At 35.7% G+C, this 22,391-nt stretch overlaps 1 protein-coding gene and 1 long non-coding RNA gene across 3 annotated transcripts in view; one reads left to right on the top strand and one right to left on the bottom strand.

The window, feature by feature from the left end:
* LOC309845432 overlaps positions 1-22,391 on the bottom strand; it is a 180,344-nt gene that overhangs the window by 50,394 nt on the left and 107,559 nt on the right. For both annotated transcript variants that reach the window (XR_014301289.1, XR_014301290.1), the window contains exon 3: positions 2,223-2,394. This is a non-coding gene — a long non-coding RNA (uncharacterized lncRNA). The remainder of the gene's footprint in view (positions 1-2,222; positions 2,395-22,391) is intronic.
* The window catches only part of UMAD1 (UBAP1-MVB12-associated (UMA) domain containing 1), a 238,692-nt gene that overhangs the window by 201,821 nt on the left and 14,480 nt on the right, over positions 1-22,391 (top strand). The window lies entirely within an intron of this gene.

Below are 22,391 nucleotides of genomic sequence, written 5' to 3'. Positions count from 1 at the left end.
CTATGTAAAAATAATGATGACAAGTCTGGATAATGATACTTTACAGTAAAGAATGTAATTTCTGTACAGTGTCTCTGTTTAGGTAAGCAAAGACAGACAACTAAACAAAAGTTTATGTTTATAAACCAGTCGTCTTTTAAATACCTTCAGCTGTGTTTCTGTCCTTATTTCACACTTGAAATTCCCAATTATTCCCTTCCTACTTGCATGATACTGAGTGACTTAGCTCTACACACTCCAGTTCTGCCTCTGTAAAATGAGGGTAACATACTCTTTCTCTCCGCAACCCCCCCCCGCCTTCTTCTCAGCAATGTTATTTAAAGCAAAAGAGGTTATGGATGTGGAAACACCTTGTAAACTAGAAATTGCTGCATGTAATGTTTTTTGTGGCCATTTCATTTTGTTATTGCCATTGCGCTATTTCCAATCTAAAAGGTGGACCTTAACTCATTTTGGTATGCATCACTGAAACCTAGTTTAAACTTGGTTTAAAACTTGATTTGGCATTACCAGAACTTAAAGAGCTTAAGATTTTAAAGCTTTTTACTGTGATGAAAAATTTATTCAGGTTTTTAAAAAATTGTATTATATTTTCTGATAACTTGTGGGCATTTCCCTGGTGGTGTTGAGTAGACTATAGCAAGATAAAGGAAGTTGCCTTTTTTTTTTTTTTTTTTTTTGGACTGCTGTTGTGTGACTGTTTCACTGAGAAAAAAGTTCACTATCTGAAGAGAGTTATTAATGGAGGAGGGACAAAAGAGTACATCTCTTACTCAATACATATCTTCAGAAATCTTGGTTGCTGGAGGTCCATTTTCTTTTAGTCCCTCCTGAGGAAATTCTTTTTTCCACCAAATATTTCAACAAATATTTCCTAAGCACCTGTTGTATGCAAGGCATGCTTCTCAGGAATGGAGAGAGAGTGTAATTATGAACAAGATAGACATGGTCCATGACTTCCCAGAGCTTTCATACTGTGGGGAATAGTTTAAAAACCTTAGGGCCTCGGGTGGCTCGATCAGTTAGGCATATGCTTTTGGCTCAGGTCATGACCCTAGGGTCCTGGGATCGAGCCCCACATCAGGCTCTCTGCTGAGCAGGGAGCCTCCTTCTCCCTTTCCTTTTGCCTGCTGTTCCCCCTGTTTGTGCACTCTCTCTGTTTCTTTAAAAAAGAAAAAAGCAGAAAACCTTAAATACTTCGTCCTATGACAGTGAAGAGAAACACCATGGGCCATACATAACCTGCCAGGTGGAGACTCTCCCATTTCTTATATATGATTCTGTTTAAGCTGGTCCATGACATGCAGCCAGCCCTTCAAACAGCAGTCTGGATGCACATATTTAAAAATTTTTTATGTGAATCTACCTTGCAGAAACTGAAGTATTCTTGCCACTTTAAGAAAAACACAGAATGCCATTTTAAGCCCCCTGTTTTTAAAGTTGAGCACTTGACTACAAAGTTTGTGAAAGGCCAATTGCTTTGGCATGCAGATGTCTCTCTCAGGGCCCACACTTGTCTGTTCTCAAGATTCACTGCCAAGATGAACTTCTCTCTTGGTCCAATCAGTTGCTCCTTGGGTGGTTCTAGGACTAAAATGATTATTAAAGACTGGCAAATTCTTCTGTTAGGAATGGTAAACCTAATTTTAAAGTGAAAGATCTTTAGAACTTAGCATACTTTTCTTCTGATTGCTTCTAGATCTTTATGTAAACCCCTATTTCTTTTAATCAGCCGCTGCAGAGCCTGGAAGTGGAGACTATGATTCCTGTTTTAATACATTGAAAGTAAATGAAAGAAGATCAAGTGCACTGCCTATATTTGTGGTATTTAATATCATCCAACATTTTATTGAGCCATACATTTGAATTCAAACCTATCATGAATATGCAAGTAGGAGGCTGGAGCTAACCTTACGTACGAGCCTAGAGAAAGGAAGACTTAGTAAAAAGCGTTGCTGTCTTTTCTGTAATGGGATTCGTTACCACCTTATGGTTGATAGATAAAATCCTTTTCATCAAAGTTCTGGCTCTGGAGCCAGACTGACCTAGGTTACAATTCTAATTCTACAATATCCTGAATTGACATTACTTGTCCCAGCCGCAGTGATATCCATTCTATAACCCCCCAAAACCCTTCTTTCCCCCCGAACTCAAACTCAGGGAGTTTCCCCCAGCACAAATACATACACAATTATGTAAGTCTAAAATTGAGGTTTACTTACAAGAATAAACTGAGTGGGGGCACCTGGGTGGTTCAGTCAGTTAAGCATCTGCCTTCGGCTCAGGTCGTGATCCCAGGGTCCTGGCATCGAGCCCCACGTTGGGCTCCCTGCTCAGTGGGAAGCCTGTTTCTTCCTCTCCCCCTGTTCCCTCTCTTGATGTCTCTCTCTCTCTCTCTCTCTGTCAAATAAATAAATAAATTCTTTAAAAAATATAGTAGGGTCTTTAGTTCTTATAAACTAGATGAAAAAAAAGAATAAGCTGAGTGAGATGCTAATTCTTGGTTTATGACCAAGTGGTCCTTTCTGGCTCACCAGTGGGAAGGAATGAACACTCCCCCAATTCATAGCCTTCATCCACCTGACAGTAAAAAGGCATGGCTAACGTGGCTTTGGTGACACTCTGGTTGACTTTCCTCATTCCCCTTAACAAGAGGCTGGCACAGCTTTCCCACGTATCCATTGTGCAGATATGATTACTGCAGAACCTTCCTCTGAATCTCAAAGTGGAAACTGGATGATAAGAGCGCACAAATTACAGACAGTCCAGGTTTTTGCCTTCAGCAAACTCCATGCCCCAGTCTTGCCATTTCTCCTCTCAAGGTGCTGCTCAAGGTTTGAATTTCATTTGCCATTTAGGACAGGTTATTTTAAATTGGCTTGCCTAACTGTGCTTCTTTTAGTAACTCTTACAGTGTTCATTAAGACTTCTTAGAGGAGCCTAGGTGCATAATCCCAACAGCGACTGCTGGCATTAGTTCCTTCCCGACATCACTGTGGCCATGGCTGTCATTAATGGACATTCAGGTCAGAGGGATAGTCCTTCTTTCATGTGTCTTCACCTCGCATGTGATTATCTGGATTCTGGATTTTTTCCCATTTTACTTAGATGGTAAGAATACAAGCCTGAATCATAAGTGGGTAATTTTTTCTTAGCTATCTACCATTCATAGGTTTCATCCCTACTCCCCCTGTGTCATGTAAAATGGTAGTGATGCAAGTAATAGGATAAACCCAAACACATACCCATCATGTGTTAAGGACCCTTTAATTTAATATTTACAGCCCATGTGCTTCTAAAATGATTTTCCCTTTGTACTAAGGGCTTAATTTGTCAATTTGTTATCTTCTATAATGTATATTATAAAACACTGAAAAAGGGAAATACCCATCAAAGATGAATTTTTGGGCTTCTCTAGATGGGGACCTTCACAGTGCTGCCATTAAACCACACTGTGTGGACAATTACTTTTATTAAGCCTGATTTCTGCTGGTTTGCCTTGTTCTTATGATGGAATAATCCTGAAATATTTCACATGAATTATTGGAGAACGGACCATATTGGCCATTGACATCTATAACTGTACACATGTGGCTACTGAGCATTTGAGGTGGGTAGTCTGAATTGAAATGTGCTGTAAGTATAAAATACACACTGGATCTCAAAGACTTAAAATGAAAAAAGAACCTAAAATATCTCATTAATAATTTTATATTATTTATTGAACTGACATTTTAGATATATTGGGTTAGATAAAAATTTGTTTAAAATTCCAGCTATTTCCTCTTCCTTTTTTTTTTTTTTAAGATTTATTTATTTGAGGGATAGACTGAGCAAGAGAAAGAGCTCCTGAGCAGAGGCAGAGAGGGAAAGAGAGAAGCGATTCCCCTGCTGAGCAGGGAGCCCAACATGGGGCTCCATCCCAGGACTCTGGGATCACGACTTGAGCCGAAGGCAGATGCTTAACTGACCGAGCCACCCAGGCGCCCCTCCTCTTCCTTTTTAACCATTGCTATTAGAAAATTTTAAACTACATATATGGCTATTAAGAATTTCTATTTAACAGGGCTGATCTATAGGGTTAAAGATCTTCTAACGCAGCCCCTTCATTTTAGAGATAAGAAAACCAAATAGAATTCAGAAAACTTAAGTGACTTGCTTTCTACCATATAGTATAAAAGTGGAGCAGTATAGTTTGAGACCAGAAATTCCTCTCAAATGTTAAGATCATTGCCTTTCTCAGTAACACCAGTTTTTTGTGACTCTGATACTTTCATTATAAGAGGAGATGTCTACCTTTCAGAATTCTTCATTCAGTCCTTTATTTAGAGCAAAGATTCTTTGTATAGTGAAAGTAGAAATTTCTTTTAGTTTGTTTTATGAGTTTGAAATTTTAGTCACTAGCTTGTTCTTAAAATGGTGGTAGTTTTACCTATGAAAACTCTTACAAAGAGACACTTATGGCATTGGAAATATTTTAAAAATAGATCCAGTAAACATCATACTAAAGTTTTCAATCTCATTGCACTCTTATAATTCAATATGTCATAAATTTCAAATCTTTATTGGGTATTCTCAAGTCACACTGTCATGATAGCATATAACCTGGAAATGATGCTAGGCAAAGTAAGGCCTCCAGGCTATATATTTCCTTGGTAAATTGCTAAGCAACTAGTCATTTTCTCTTTCTAAGCTTTAATACTATCAGTGTTGGTATTGTGAGAACAGCCTTTATTTGAGCTAAAAAATTGCCCATGTGTAGAAAAGTCATTGAGAGTTCAGTTTTTAAGAGCAGGATAGTGTTCTGTGGTATACAAACTGTGACCTTAGTCCAGCTATTTAATATCTCTGTGGCTCATTTTCCATGTCTATAAATTAGGGATAATACCACTCATCTGTAAGGTGGTTGTACACATTTGAATGACATATATGTAAAGCAAGTATAGATGGTTTACTATTCCATAATGTCTCATAGTATCAATTTTGTCTTAGTACAAAGAAAAAGTAAAAGAACAAATATTTGCTCTTACCTTTAAAATATTTTTAGCCTCTTTCCACCCTCTCTTTCCCAGAAATCCTCTACTATGGAAGTAAAAGTTCTTGGTCAAGTCTGGTTGTAAGAACATCTTGTTTTCCATATAAAAATTCATAGTCATTATCTGAGAGCTATCTCAGTCCTTAACAATACTTATAACTGGACATACTCATTATAATACATAATATCCATTAAAATATCACATTTATGAAATATAAAAAGATGAGACTGTTAAAAAGCTTACCTAATAACCAGTATTAATTTTCCAATTGCATCAAAAAGAGTAAAATACCCAGGAATAAATTTAACCAAGGAAGCATCATGTTCCCTGATTTCAAACTATACTACAAAGCTACAGTAGTCAAAATAGTTTGTTACTGACTTAAAAACAGACACATAGCTCAGTGGATCACAACAGACAGCCCAGAAATAAACCCATGCATATGTGGTCAGTTAGTTTATGACAAAAGAACCAAGATATACAATGGGGAAGGACAGGCTCTTCAATAAATGGCACGGGGAAAATGGGACAACGACATGCAAAAGAATGAAGTTCAACCACCATCTTATACTAAAAGCAAAAAATCAACTTAAAATGGATAAAAACTTGAGTGTAAGACCTGAAACCATAAAACTTCTTTTTTTTTTTAATTATGTAAGTCACTGTACAGTACATCTTTAGGGTTTTTTTTTTTTTTAAGATTTTATTTATTTGACACAGAGAGAGCGAGAAATCACAAGTAGGCAGAGCAGCAGGAAGAGAGAGAGGGGGAAGCAGGCTCCCTGCTAAGCAGAGAGCCCCATGTGGGACTCGATCCCAGGACCCTGAGACCATGACCTGAGCTGAAGGCAGAGGCTTTAACCCACTGAGCCACCCAGGTGCCCCCATCATTAGTTTTTGATGTAGCATTCCAAGATTCATTGTTTGTGTATAACACCCAGTGCTCCAAACAATACATGCCCTCCTTAATTCCCATCACCAAGCTCACCCATCCCTTTCACCGCCCTGCCTTCTAAAACCCTCAGTTTGTTTCCTGGGGTCCCTAGTCCCTACTCTGATTCTTTCCCCCTTCATTTTTCCCTTTTTCTCCTAATGACCTCCAAGGTATTCCTTATGTTCCACAAATAAGTGAAACTGTATAATTGACTTTCTCTGCTTGATTTATTTTACTATGCATAATCTCCTCCAGTCCCATCCATGCTGATGCAAAGTTGGGTATTTATCCTTTCTGATGACTGAGTAATATTCTATTGTATATGTGGACCACATCTTTTGAGGTACCACCTTACACCAGTTAGAATGGCAAGAATTGACAAGGCAAGAAACAACAAATGTTGAAACCATAAAACTTCTAAAAGAAAACACAGACAGTAAGCTCCTTGATATTGGTTTTGGCAATGGCTTTTTGGGTATGACACCAAAAGCATAAGAAACAAAAGCAAAAAACATACAGTGGGACTATATTACACAAGCTTCTGCACAGCAAAGAAAACAATCAACAAAGTGAAAAGGCAACTTAGGCATGGGAGAAAATATTTGCAAACCATATATCTGATCAGGGGCTAATAACCAAAATGTATACAGAACTCCCACAACTCAATAGTGAGCCCTCCAAAAAAAAATCCCATTAAAATATAGGCAGGAAAAAATTTTTAATTAAAAAATAGTCTGAATAGACGTTTTTCCAAAAAGACCTAGAGATTGCCAACAGATGCATGAAAATGTGCTCAACATCACTAATCACCAAGAAGTGCATATTAAAGCCACAATGAGCTATCTTTTCACACCGGTCAGAATGGCTATTATGAAAAAAAGAAATAGCAAGTGTTGGCAAAGATGTGGAGAAAAGCGATCTCTTGTGCACTGTTGGTAGGAATGTAAAGTGGTGCAACCACTATGGAAAACAATATGGAGGCTTCTCAAAAAAAATAAAAATAGGGCGCCTGGGTGGCTCAGTGGGTTAAAGTCTATGCCTTCGGCTCGGGTCATGATCTCAGGGTCCTGCGGTCAAGTCCCACGTGGGGCTCTCTGCTCGGCAGGGAGCCTGCTTCCCCCTAGCTCTGCCTGCCTCTCTGCCTATTTGTGATCTCTTTCTCTCTCTGTGAAATAAATACATAAAAGGTTTTTAAAAAAATAAATAAATAAAAATAAAACTACCTTATGATCCAGCAGTTCTACTTCCAGGTTCTTAACTGAGGAAAAGGAAACACTAACTAGAAAAAGTAAATGCACCCCCATGTTCATTGATGATTATTTGTAGTAACCAAGACACACATGCAACCTAAGTGTCCATCAATGGATGAATGCATTAAGTGTGTGTGTGTGTGTGTGTGTGTGTGTGTGTGTGTGTGTAATTCAGCCTTAAAAAAGAATGAAATTTTGCCATTTATAAATGGATTTGAAGGACATTATGCTACGTGAAATAGGTCAGAGAAAGACAGATATCATGTGATCTCACTTATAATGTTGATCCTAAAAAAGAAAAAAAATGAGGCTCTTTCAATTGGCTTTTCTAAATCATGATGGAATTTTTATTATCTTTGGTTATGCTTTGGTAACTGTACCAGATACCATACCATTGAATTGTATTTTAAAACTTGAAGTCTATTCAGTTTTATTATTGAAGTAAAAAGTTTTCAGTAATAATTGTTCCCAGATTTCAAATATTTTAACTTGAGTTAAAATAAGTATGGCAGTTGAGTCACATAAGTTTACTTTAAAGGGTTTTCACTTAAAAAAAATATTTGATCATATGTGCAGTCAGAACTCATTTCTTGTTCCCCTTCTTGCCCACCACCCATCCCATTTCTTCTCATTGCCTGCTGTTCCTTCCTTATAACACTTCCCAGTTGTTTTCCTAGGGTCTTGTCAAATTTTCTCTGTGTACTATAATCCTGACCAAAGCAGCCCTGTGACTGTTTATTCTGCACTCTGTCTACTGCCAAGCATTGTGCCAGACACACCATAGAGAAAAGATTTTTTTAATAGATTAATACAGTTGACCTTCTGATTTCTAATTCATTTTTTTTTCCTCTGTATTATACTGTCTTAGCCATTTTTACAATTCGGATCCACATTTTTTAACTCCAAAAATGAAGGTCACTACTTATACCCATATGGCTGAATTTCTTAAAGCCATTTGGTTTCTTTATATGTACTTTCAAAATTCTTAAAATATTTTTTAGTAGATAGTCATCTTTTGATGTATTTGAGCCAATATGAATTAAGCCCATGAGGATTTTTTTTTAATTTATTACTAAATGAGGAAAATAATTCTTGAAAGTTTGAGATACCACTGGAACCTCTGAGCCAGTTATCTGGCATATCGTTTTTTAAATGGTAATTTTTAACACTTTTTAAAGATTTTATTTATTTGACAGAGAAGGAGTATGTGGGGCTTGATCCCAGAACTCTGGAATCATGATCCAAGCCGAAGGCAGCTGCTTAACCAACTGAGCCACCCAGGCACCCCTTAACATTTGTTAACATTAATTGACTAAATTCTTGAAGCCTCTTTCAACTAGTCCTTTATTTTTCCACAGTAACTTTAACTAAATTTAACAGACTCTGCTATGCTACTAAATGTATCAAAATACACCTTATGTTCATTCTGCATTTTATTTGCCATCTCAATATAAAGGGACATTCAATTAATGTTTTCAAAAAGAGACAACATTTTAGCAATTTTTAATGCATTCCAGTGCCTTTGGTAATGGAGTTGAAGTTACACAACTATGTGGTTTCGCTGCAGGAAGTCTCTAGTTCCTAACATCACCAGTTGGTCTAATGTCTAAAATGTTCACAGTTTGGTTAAAATGCTCAGTACCAAATGTGTGACTTCCACCAAGGAAGGTAGAGTCAAATGACACATCAGGTGGTCTCAAAATGACAATAGAGGATATGCTGAATCAAGCTTACTGTTACTACCATACTTGTTAGAAGTTATTTCTCTGAGCATTGTTAAGAGAAAAGGAGGAATTTATAAAATCTTGACTGGAATAGTGCCTGGATCCATAGCACTTGGGTTTGGAAGCCAGGAAATCATTATAAAAATTGTAATTGGCTCTTTTTTTATTTAGTCATCAAACTTAACAGAAAAGACAACTAGAATTATTGGGTCAATTATCAGTTATTTCTGAAGGCAAGATTTTTTTAAAGATATATATACTGTAGAAACTCTGTCATATTTTACTGCCAGCTTTATTAAAACTGCTTTCTCAGTTTGCAAAGATAATGATTTCTCTTGTTATTTGAAAAGCTCTATATGTGAAATTCCATTTTTTAATTATTTTCTATTATTTATTTTATTATTATTTTATTTCTATTATTTATTATTAGCCAACGTATATGTGAAATTCTTATAGTACTATTAGTCTACCTGTTAGTTAAGTTCTGATTAGATGTTATAACACTTGAATTTCTTAGGATGATACTGATTATGGTAGACACTTAGCATTCTCAAATTTCATGATAGCTGGCAAGGAAAAAGAACTAACATTTACTGAGTACTTAATGTGTTTTACAAACTATATTAAGGAGCCCTTTCCAGTGTTATTTCATTCATTCATCACAACATCTTACTGAATAGGTTCACTTATTCCTATTTTACAGATGAGAAAATGGGGGCACATGAGGATTAAGTCCCCAAGGTACAGAATATAAGGTAACTTTTCCAAGACAGCACAGTTGGGGAGACCTTAATCTGTATTTCCATATTGTCATTTCTACATGTTCAACATGGTTCACTGCAAAAGCATTTGTGGGGGTAAACATAGAAAAGTTCATCCAGAACAAAATTCAGGAGCATGGCCACGAGGAAGAAAACAAGCCAAGGACTATGTTCCCAATGGATTATTGGAGGTCTTGTAAAGGAAGGGTAGAGTTAATATGATTTCAGTACTCAAGCCCACAACATTCATTCATTCAGCAGTATTTATTGTTTATCATGTGCCAGGTACCCTGCTGCTACACATACAATTAATTGGACAGGGACTTTGCCTCATGGAGCTTACATTTTAGTAGGAGTGACAGACCAAAAAACTAATCTAAAATAAAAATAGGCAAAGAGATTATGATGTCAGGCCATGGTAAGTATAGTGAAGGGTATAACCTATAGAGTTAGAGAACAAGTCCTTGGTGGGGAGAGGAGCAACTAAAACAGGGTGGAAAGAGCAGGTTTCTGCATGGAAATTATATTTAAGATGAGACTTAAAGAATTATTAGCAAGATGCGCTGAGGGCGAAGCAAGGAGAGAACTCAGGAGCAAAGACAGATTATTTCACATTCAGATTGGAAAACATTAAAGAGCCTGACAAACCCCAAGTTTTGGTGGTACTGTGCAGAAAGAGTCCTCACACCCTGTCTAAGTCTAAACAACTACTCTAGGGAGCAATATCTAGTAAATTTGAAAACAATTTTATACATATACTCTGGGGCAGTTATTTTTTTTTAAATTTATTTATTTGACAGATCACAAGTGGGCAGAGAGGCAGGCAGAGACAGAGAGAGGGGGAAGCAGGCTCCCTGCTGAGCAGAGAGCCTGATGCGGGGCTCAATTCCAGAACCCTGGGATCATGACCTGAGCTGAAGGCAGAGGCTTTAACCCACTGAGCCACCCAGGTGCCCCTGGGGGCAGTTATTCTTAAAAGAAGTTTTAAAAACAATGTACTCCTTCTTACACATTTTAAGAGGTCATAAAAACTTTCTATCATGACTTAAATTGTTGCAAAGGATGGAATTTCCCACATACTGCAAATATTGACATTTAAACATAAAATGATTACATCATTCTTTCAAAAATATCCAGTGAAATTGAGATCCCATAACAATTTGGTACATGACATCACCCATTTAAAAAATACATGAACAAGCTCTTTAATAATCAGAAATTTCACATCATTCCTTTTTCTACCTGAACTCAGATTTCCATCCACTTCCCCCAAAGAATTTTATCCTTTATCTTTATCTTGAAAGTCATTTATTGATCACTGTACCTTATTTCCTGGCAACAAAAACTACTGGTATAAATTATTTTTAAAAATATATTTACTTTGTGGGGCGGCCGGGTGGCTCCGTTAAGTGTCTGCCTTTAGCTCAGGTCATGATCCCCGGGTCCTGGGACTGAGCCCCACACCAGTCTTCCTGCTTGGCGGGAAGTCTGCTTCTCCCTCTCCCATTCTCCCTGCTTATGTTCCCTCTTGCTGTGTCTGTCAGATAAATAAATAAAATCTTTAAATATTATATAGATATAGATGTAGATAGAGCTCTTTACTATGACCCTAAGGCCAGATGCCTTCTGAATTATTAGTATATAATCAAAACTATACATAATAAAGTTATGTAATAGTTTACAAGTTTAAAAGTTTATTTTTTAGGAGGGCATCTCTTGGTGATGTGGAACAGCTTGTTTTCTTTTAATTACTTCATGCAACTGAAGATGACTGTTACTAGAATGAAGCTAACAGTAAAATGAAGATAGGGCTGGTTGGGGGCGTCAAAAGGTGCATTAGTGTTTTTTAAGTGCATTATATCGAATAGAATCTGTAATATTCCTTGCAAACTCATCTAAATATAGATAGGTTAAATGAACTTTAAAATGAATATAGATGTATGATATTTAAAAATATGTGGGCAAAAGAATGAAAATATTTGAGTCTGATTAAGTGATTGAGAAAAAAAAACACTATGACCGATGCATATTCCTTTCACTTGAAGATGTATCTTCAATCTGTTGGAAGTAATGCTGAACTTTTCAACACTCATCTACTTTTTGTCTCAACAGATTTGCCTATTCTGACTATTTTATATAAATAATATGTGTTCTTTTGTGGTTTCTTTCACTCAGCATATTCTTTTCAAGGGTCATCTGTGTTGAGGCACATATCAATACTTCATTCCTTTTCACTCCTATAATTGTTGGATAATAGTCCATTATGGGAATATACCACTTTTGTTTAGCTGTTCACCGGTTGATGGACATTTGGGTTGTTTCTACCTTTTGGCTATTGTGAATAATGCTGCTATAAACATTCATGTACAATTTTTTTTATACCTGTTTTTGATTTTTCTTAGTATATACTGATGAGTGATATTACTGGGTATCATAATAACTCTGTTGAATTGTTTGAGAAACTGGCCATTTTCCACATCATCTTGGTGATGCCACATCTTACATTCTCACTAGCAGTATGTAGTGGATCTCGTTTCTCCACATCCAAGCTAGCAATTGTTATTATCTGATTTTTTATTATACCCATCCTCCTGGGTACAGAGAATCTCACTGTGTGGTATCTTATGGTTTTGATTTGCATTTTCTTCATGACTAATGATGTCAAGCACCTTTTCATATGCCAACTGAGCATTCATATATCTACTTTGGAGAAATATCTATTAAGATCTTTTGCCTGTTGTGTAAATGGGTTGTCATTTTATTGTTGAATTGTGTTTTTTTAAAATATATTCTAGATGCAAGTCCCTGATTAGATGTTTGATTTGCACATATTGTCTCCCATTCTGCTGATGGCATTTTCATGTTTGGCATAGCATCTATTGAAGCACAGAAGTTTGTAATTCTGATATGGTCTAATCTATCTACTTTTTTTTATTACTTGTGCTTTGGTGTCATAGCTAAGAAACTATTGCCAAATGTGAAGCCATGAAGAGTTAACTCTACATTTTCTTACTTAAGAAATAAACAGTTTAGCTTACTTCAGACTTCGGTTCATTTTAAATTCATTTTGTATATAATCTCATATAAATTTCCTTTTGTATGTGACTGTCCAGTTGTCCTAGCACCATTTGTTGAAAAGACTGTTCTTTCCTCCATCGAATGATCTTGGCACTTTGTCAAAAATCAGTTGACCATAGACACGCTGAAACAACAGACTCACCTGTAAAACTAACTCTGGAAATGACCTGAAGATTGGTGGACAGACTTCACACAGCCAGTTATAGAGAAAAGACTGCATCAGATACATGGCTGGGAGAAACTGACATTAATACAATAATAGTAGGGGACTTTAACTCCCCATTTATGTCAATGAATACATTATCCAGAGAGAAAATAAGGGAACAGTGGCTTTGAATGACACACTAAATCAGATGGATCTAACAGATGTATACGGAACATTCCCTCCAAACACAGCAGAATACATGTTCTTTTCAAGTGCACATGGTACATTATTTAGGATAGATCATATGTCAGCGCACAAAACAAGTCTAAAAAAATTTAAAAGGACTGAAATCTTATGAAGCATCTCTTCTACCCACAACTGTTGAAACTAGACATCAATTATAAGAAAACTGGAAAAAAATACAAACACATGCAGGCTAAACAACATACTACTAAACAACCAGTGGATCAAAGAAGAGATCGAAGAGAAAATTAGAACAACAACAACAACAACAACAACAACATGGAGACAAATGAAAATGAAAGCACAAAGATCCAAAATCTTTGGGACACAGCAAAAGCAGGTCTAAGAGGAAAGTTTATTGCAATACAGGTGTATCTCAAGAGATAAGATTAGATTGTTCACTTGAGATTTTTCTTAACAACTAAAGGAACTAGAAAAAGAAGAACAAACAAAACCCAAAGCTAGTATAATAAGGGAATAATAAATATTATCATGGAGATGTGTGAAATAGAGACTTAAATAATAGGAAAGATCAGTGAAACCAAGAGATGGTTCTTTGAATAGATCCACAAAATTGACAAACCTTTAGCCAGTCTCATCAAGAAAAAAGAGAGAGGACTCAAATCAGAAATAAAGGAGGGAAAATAACAACTGACACCACAGAAATACAGAAGATTATGAGAGAATGTTATAAAAAATCATATGGCAACAAATTTGACAACCTAGAAGAAATGGAGAAATTCTGAGGATCATACAATCTTCCAAAACTGAATCAGGAAGAAAAAGAAAATCTGAACAAACTGATTACTTACTAGTAATGAAATTGAATCAGTAATCAAAAAACTCCCAACAAAAATCCAAGACCAAATCGCTTCACAAGGGGATTTCTACCAAATATTAAGAGTTAATACCTATTCTTCTCAAACTATTCCAAAAACTAGAAGAGGAAGGAAAGCTTCCAAATTCATTTCTGTGAGGCCAGCATTACCCCTAATACCAAACCAGACAAAGACACTATAAAAAAAGAAAATTACAGGCCAATATCTTTGATGAACATAAATGTGAAAATCCTCAACAAAATATTAACAAATGAAATTCAACAATATATTAAAAGGATCATTCACCACAATCAAATGGAATTTATTCCATGGATGCAAGGGTGATTTGTATTTGCAAATCAATCATTATGATACATCACATGACCAAAGGGAAGGATATAAACCATATGATCATTTCAATAGATGCAGAAAAAGCATCTGATAAAATACAACATCCACCAATGATTAAAAATTCTCAACAAAATGAGTTTATAGTAAACATACCTCAACATAAGAAAGATTATTGATGACAGACCCACAGCTAACATCATACTCAGTGGTGAAAATTGAGAGCTAGGATCAGAAACAAAGCAAGAATGTCCACCCTTACCACTTTTATTCAACATAGCACTGGAAGTCCTAGCCACGACAGTCAACCAAGAAAAAGGGAAAAATGACATCTGAATTGGTAAGGAAGAAGTGAAATATTCACTATTTGCAGATGACATGATACCATATATAGAAAACCCTAAAGACTCCACCAAAACACCACTGGAACTGAGAAGTGAATTCAGTAAAGTTGCAAGATACAAAATAAATATACAAAAATCAGTTGCATTGCTATACACTAATAATGAAGTAGCAAAAAGAGAAATTAGGAAAACAATCCTATGTGCAACTGCACCAAAAAGAATAAAATACCTAGAAATTTAAATGTATTGATGTAGGAACATTAGGAGGCAAGAATATACATTCTCTTCAGTAAATGGTGCTGGGAAAACTAGACAGCTACATGCAAAGGAATGAAACTGTACTACTTTCTTAAACCATACACAAGTATTGTGATGAGCACTGGGTGTTATACACAACTGATGAATCATTGAACAGTACATCCAAAACTTATGATGTACTATATGTTGGCTAACTGAACATAATAATAAAATAACTCAAAATGTATTGAAGACTTAAATGTGAGACCTGAAACCATAAATCTCCTAATAGAAAGCATAGGTGATAATCTCTTAGACATCTGCCTCAACAACTTATTTATGGATAGGTCTTCTCAGGCAATGGAAACAAAAGGAAAAATAAACTATAGGAACTACACCAAAATAAAAACTTTTGCACAGCAAAGGAAACCATCAACAAAACAAAAAAGCAACCTAGTGAATGGGAGAAGATATTTGCAAATGATATCTGACAAAGGGCTAAAACCAAAATATATAAAGAACTTCTATAACTCAACTTCAAAAAGAAAGAAAAGAAAAACAAGTACTCTCATTAAAAAGTGGGCAGAGGAAGAGTGTCTGGGTATCTCAGTTGGCTTAGCATCATACTCTTGATTTAGATTGATTTAGGCTCAGGTTGTGATCTCAGGGTCCTATTCTTATAGTGCTGAGATTGAGCTCTGCAATGGCTCTATGCTGAAGCCTACTCAAGATTCTCTCTCCCTCTCTCTCTCCCCTACACTCCACGTGTATTCTTGCACTTTCTCTCTCTCTCTCTCTCTCTCTCTCTCAAAAGAAAACAAAGTGGGTAGCAGAGACCTGAATAGACATTTTTCCACAGAAGACATACAGATAGCTCACAAACACATGAAAAGATGTACAACATCACTAATCTTCAGGGAAATGCAAATCAAAACCACAGTTAGCTATCACCTGACCCCTGTCAGAATGGCTAGAATCAGAAAGACTAGAAATAACAAGTGTTGGCCAGGATGTGGAGAAAAAAGAACTCTTGTGCACTGTTGGTGGGAATGTCAATTAGTGCAGCCATTTGGAAAACAGTATGGAGTTTCCTCAAAAAATTAATAATGGGGTTATCATATGCCAGTATTTGCACTATTGGGTATTTTACCCAAATAAAGTAAAAACACTAATTTGAAAAGATATATGCATCTCTGTGTTTGCCACAGCATTATTTACAATAGCCATCCTATCAAAGCAACCTAATTGTCCATCAATAGATGAATGCATAAAGATGTTGGGGGTGTGTGTGTGTGTGTGTGTGTGTGTGTGAGAGAGAGAGAGAGAGAGAGAGAGAAATCTTGCCATTTTCAACAATGTGGATGAACCTAGAGGGTATTATCCTAAGTGAAATAAATCAGAAAACAAAAACAAATACCATATGATTTCCCTTTATATGTGGAATCTAAACAAAACAAAAATACTTCCGGTTAGGGACATTTGGGAAGGTATGTGCTATGATGAGTGCTGTGAAGTGTGTAAACCTGGCGATTCACAGACCTGTACCCCTGGGGCTAATAATACATTATATGTTAATTTAAAAAATTAAAAAATACTTCCTTTTGTCTTGAATTGATTTTCACATTTAAAATGTCTTTATCACATTGCTAAGAATTCTTTTTTTGTTGTTGGTTTAGTTTTTACTTTAATTGTAGTTACCATATAGTGTTAGAATAGTTTCAGGTGTACGATCTAGTGATTCAACAATTCCATACATCACCCTGTGCTCTTCATGACAAGTGCGCTACTTAATCCCCATCACCCTATTGCACCCATCCCCCCACTCCACCCTCCTCCTCTGGTAACCATCAGTTTGTTTTCTGTAGTTGAAAGTCTCTTGGTTTCTCTCTGTCCCTCTCTCCCTCCCTTTCCCTTTGGTCAAAAACAGACTCTTATGTACAGAAAACACACTGGTAGTTGCCTGAGAGGAGGTGGGGTTGGGGCAAGTAGAGATTAAGAGGTGCAAATTTCCAGTTATAAAATAAATAAGTCATAGAGATGAAAAGTACAACACAGGGAATATAGTCTATAATATTATAATAGTAAAAATGTGACAGATGATGACTATACTTGTGATGAGCGTGGAATAATTTCGAGAATTGGTGAATCAATACATTGTATACCTGAAATTAATACAGCATTGTGTGTCATTTATACTTAAATAAAAAAACAAAAGTTAGACACCTATAAACGTAGTTCGTCATAGACACATATGTTATTTCTGGACTTTTAATTCTATTCCATTGATAGATGTCTGTCCTTATGTCATTACCACATATCTTAGTTACTGTTGCTTTATAAGTTTTGAAATCAGAAAATGTAAGCCCTCCAACGTTGTTCTTTAATTTTAAAGATTATTTGGCAGTTCTGGGTATTTGGGAATTCCATATGAATTTTAGGACCAGCTTATCAATTTCTACGAAGAAATCAGCTGGGACTCTGATAGGAATTGCACTGATTCTATATATGAATTTTTAGAATACTGCCATCTTAATAATGTCATACTCTGATTCATAAACATGAAGTGTTTTTCCATTTAGATTTTTTAAAAATGTCAACAGTGTTTTATAGTTTTCAGAGTATAAGTTTTAAATTTATTTCTAAATATTTTACTGTTTGATCCTACTGTAAATGAACTGTTAACTTCATTTTTAGATTATGTATTGCACATGTATAGGAATACAAATATATTGATCTTGTATCCTTCAACCTTGCTGAATGTATGAGTTCTAATAGTATTTTAATGGATTTTTTAACATTTTTTCTACATGCAGGTTCATGTCATTTACATATAGAGATAGCATCCAAATTAGAAAGAAATAAAACTACCTATTATTTATTTTAAAAATCTATTATTGATTCATTGCCTAATTGCTCTGGCTAGAACATCTAATATGTTCAACAGAAGTGGCAAAAGTGGACATCCTTGTCTTGTTCCCAGTCTTAGGGGGAAAGCATATGGTCTTTTATTGTGAAACATGTTTGCTTGGATTTTCTGAAAATGTTCTTCAATCAGGTTGAGAAAGTTCCTTTCCATTCCTAGTTGGGTGAGTGTTTTTACCATGAAAATATACTCGATTTTTTTAAAAAAATTTTTCTGGCCCAAGATGATCATATAGTTTTGTTATTCAAATGATGTGGTATTACGTTGGTCAATTTTCCCTAAACTCATGTAAACCATACTAGTGGCCAGTACAAAGTTCATGCTAGAAAAAAAGTATAATATTATACATATATTGTCTGTATAGGTCCCTTTTCAAAATAAATAAATAAATAAAATCTTTAAAAAAAAGGCAAGAGCAGTAATTTCTGAAGGAACAGCATAAAATGAGTAAATTTTTATGCAAGTGAAAGTATTTTTGTTTTCCTCTCAGTGATTACCTGCTCAGAATTTTAAATTGTCTTCAAACTTGTGATTTGCTTTACTTTTTGTAGTTGGTGATCCAGATATTTTTTATAGCTTTTCAAGCAATCAGCATGAAATTTATATTTTGAACTGCATCACTTTAATCAATTTTTGTTTAGGTTTTAGTTCAAAGCAATTAAACAAATAGGAAGTAAAAAACACACAAGGCCTTTTAAAAATTAACTGTAGGCTTTGAGCATGAAAGCACCACTTTCATTTGTGCTCCTCTGGCCATAAATAGTGATGATGTACTTCCCCTTTTTTTCTACATTTAAGGGTCCACCCAGAAATTTGCAACTATATTGAGTCCCGGAAATGTTCTCATTCTCTTTTCTTGTCTGTGATATAATCTCTTAACACAGTTGGTTCAAGAAGCAAGTTAAGTTGGCCCAGGTCACGTGTTTGAGCCTTTTAAAGGCAAAATATCTTCTCTGTTTCCTGAGAACAGATTGCAGCCCCGGTCCAGGCACCTGGTGCCTTCTTGCCATTGCTTAGCAAGGGCCAGAGGCTAGGGGATGTGTGGGCAGTTGAATCCAGTCCATTCTTGTCACTGGACAGTGAGCCCCAGAGGGCTTGTCACAGGAAGTGTCATCATTATGTTGTCACTTTACTTTCTTAAATTTAACTAGAATATATTTGTTTAAGGTAAAAATGTTACTTTACAAATATATTATTCAGGCATCACAACACTGCTTTTTAGGGGTTAAAAATGTGTAAATAGCCTGTAATTTCAGGGTGTCTATAATCCACATAGCATATGCAGGTGGATATAAAAATGACAACGTGAAATATTTTCCCCTTGTCTTTGGTTTTTGTTTAAAAAAAAAAAAGTTGCCTTCCAAATTACATGCACTTTTCTTTGTTTTGAGAGAAAAAGGAGGTGGGATTAGTAGAAGACTTCTATAACCCTTTCGGAAGGAGAAAATCCTTTTGAAAAAATTTGAAGTCTTTAGAAACAGTGCATTTACAAGGTATGAAGCAAAGTTTCCGCAGATTGTCAGGTTTTCGGGGCAGCATAGAATAGTGAATCAGAGTACAATCCCAGAGTTAGACTCAATTCTTTGGGTTTCAGTGTTCCTCATGTGTTAAATGGAGGTGAAAGTGGTATGTACTTCATAAACAAAAAATTAAATGAGAAAACACAGGTAAAGAGCTTCGAGCAGTAACTGCCAAGTAAATGCCCATTTACCAGTTAACCGATGTCTGTGGCAATAGACATTAAGTACACTGTTAGAACCTTAAGACTGACTCAAAATAAAGTTGATAAAATTAGAATTAGTAATACTAACATAATATACTAATTAGTATATATTAAAGCTCATCATCTTTATCCTTACTTCCATTCTCATGGGTAGACCATAAATTAGTTTCTTTAATGAATTCCCATCATCAGCTCACCTACAAAGTAGGCATGGGAGAGAAAATAGAAGCTCTCAGACTGAGTGTAGCTTCCATACGTTTAAGAACATTTTAGGAAATTATAGGCATTGGTTTTTAAACCACTTTGGCAGTGAAAGCAATAGCAATCAGGGGCACCTGGGTGGCTCAGTGAGTTAAAACCTCTGCCTTCAGCTCAGGTCATGATCTCAGGGTCCTAGGATCAAGGCCCACATCACACTGGGCTCTCTGCTCAACAGGGAAGACTGCTCCCTCCCCTCTCTCTCTCTCTGCCTGCCTCTCTGCCTACTTGTGATCTCTGTCAAGTAAATAAAATAAAATCTTAAAAAAAAAAAAAAAAAAAAGGCAATAGCAATCGTTTCTAGAAAGCCAAAAGAAGATCTGTACTGGGTTCTGAAATTCTGAAAATCAACTGCCTGGAAATACCAGACTTTTGAAAACTAGTGCTCAGACCACCATGTAAGTGGGTGGGTCCCAGAGAGTTAACTGCTGCTGCTGCTTCCTTCCATGAGGCCTTTCTGTTCCCTAGTTCACCCATCACGCACACCACACTGACCTATAGTGAAGTCACTGGTTGGCCAAAAGGGAACTGGGTGAGGCTCTTCCTTCTATCCCATCTTCCATTTCTATCAGCAGGTTAATTATGTTTATACTCTGACTTCTGATAACCAGGCATTCCCACCTCCAGTGAATTCCTTTTTTGTTCTACACATGCATCTCTCTCAATTTCTTTCTTTTTACCATATTTTACCATTTACTCTACTTTGTCACCTTGCTATTTATGGGATTAAAATAAAAAAATCTTGAATGCAACTCTCCAGACTTCCTAGATATATTTCTAATGAAAATACCTGACAGTGCACCTAGGCCAACAGCAGGCAATGACATCTTATACCCTTAAAATAACACACAAAAAGAATTACAGCATAGAGTTCCGGAGTGGGTGGAAGGTCTTAGAGATTATGGTCTGCTTCAAACAGGATTGAAATACCATCAATTACACTCAAATTTTAATCCATAAAATCCATAAAATATTTAATCCATAAAAAATCCATAATATTGGCAAGGCTTACTTTAATTATGATTTTTAAAGCTAAGCAAAGTGTGTATTATAAAAAGATACATACAAACTTAATATACCTTAAAAAATCACAAAAGCAGGAAACATATTTTATGTTTCCCCTCACTTCCAGTTTTTGATAATTTTTCTCTATGTATGTAAATACTCTGTATTCCTATATTCACTGACTCCTTTTAGAATTATTTCTGATTTCCTACTTGTTGATTGTACTCTAGTTTAAAAATACTAAAAATAGCCAAAAGGTAGAAACAACCCAAATGTCTATTAACAGCTGCATGGATAAACAAAATATGGTATATATTTAGCTTCAGAAAGGAATGAAATTCTGATACATGATACAACATCCATGGTCCCCAAAAACATTATGCGAAGTGAAATAAGCCATTTACCCCATAGAAATAGAACCACACAGTGTTTATCCTGTAGTTTATCCTGTAGTGACAGGATAAACACTGTGTGGTTCTATTTCTATGAGGTACCTAGATAGGCAAACTGATAGAAAGTATAATAGAGGTTACCAGGGGCGGGGAAGGGAGGAATGGAGAGTTGCTTAATCTGTACAGAGTCTCTGCTTGAGATGATGGAAAAGTTCTAGAGATAGACAGTGGTAGTATCTGTACAACACTGTGAATATACTTTATGCACTGAATTATACACTTAAAATGGTTAAGATGATAAATTTTACAATGTATATATATTTTACCACAATAAAAAATATTATCCTGAGTTAACCGTAAAAAATTAGCACTCTCCTTTGGGCTCTGAGTATATACCTTCAAGGGATATGCCTCTTACCATTCTGAGTAGCCCCTTCATTCTCACACTGGAGTGGAGAATACACAGCTGTATTTACTTTTCCATCCACATCTATTTTGAAATACAACCTTTTTTTGCATGAGAGCCAAGGTCAAGTGACACAGCTCTCTACTCACCGTTTTAGTTTGCCAAACATCACTTTTCTAGCGGAGTGCTGGGTTAGGTACAGCAGGGGTGGATAATCTGAATGGAATTCAATTAGTCTATCTTAGTAATTTCTGTACTCCATTTGGTATGACGCATTTCCCTTCATTTCCATCTCTATATGATAATGTATAGTGGTGTATTCACTACTATAGTATTTCCAAGTGTGTGGCCTATTCCACACATCATATTCAAATTACAAAGAAAATAAGGCTTTTCCTATCCAATATTTTCCCATTTCTTAACATTTTTTTGTGTGTCCTGAGATTAGAAAGATCTTTATATACAAGGTGACCATGAGATCCTACTGATAATTGTCTTTGAATTCTGGCTATGGACATGGCAATTCTATGTACATACTATGTACATATTTATGTCTTCATATAATAATGTAAATTGACAAAATATATTTTCAGTGCAAAATAAGAGCAGCAGAACAGATTAGCTTTCTGTCTTCAATCTTAACACGACATAATTGCATTTTTATTACTTATAATATCTAAATGTTTATTGTTAAAAATACATATTATACTTAGGTTATGAATTTGTTAAATGTTCATTCAATCAAAGCACATGCCCAAAAAACCCC

The sequence above is a fragment of the Mustela nivalis genome, assembly GCF_964662115.1.
Source record: "Mustela nivalis genome assembly, chromosome: 12".
NCBI lineage: Eukaryota > Metazoa > Chordata > Mammalia > Carnivora > Mustelidae > Mustela > Mustela nivalis.
This window is presented reverse-complemented; position numbering and strand designations above follow the sequence as displayed.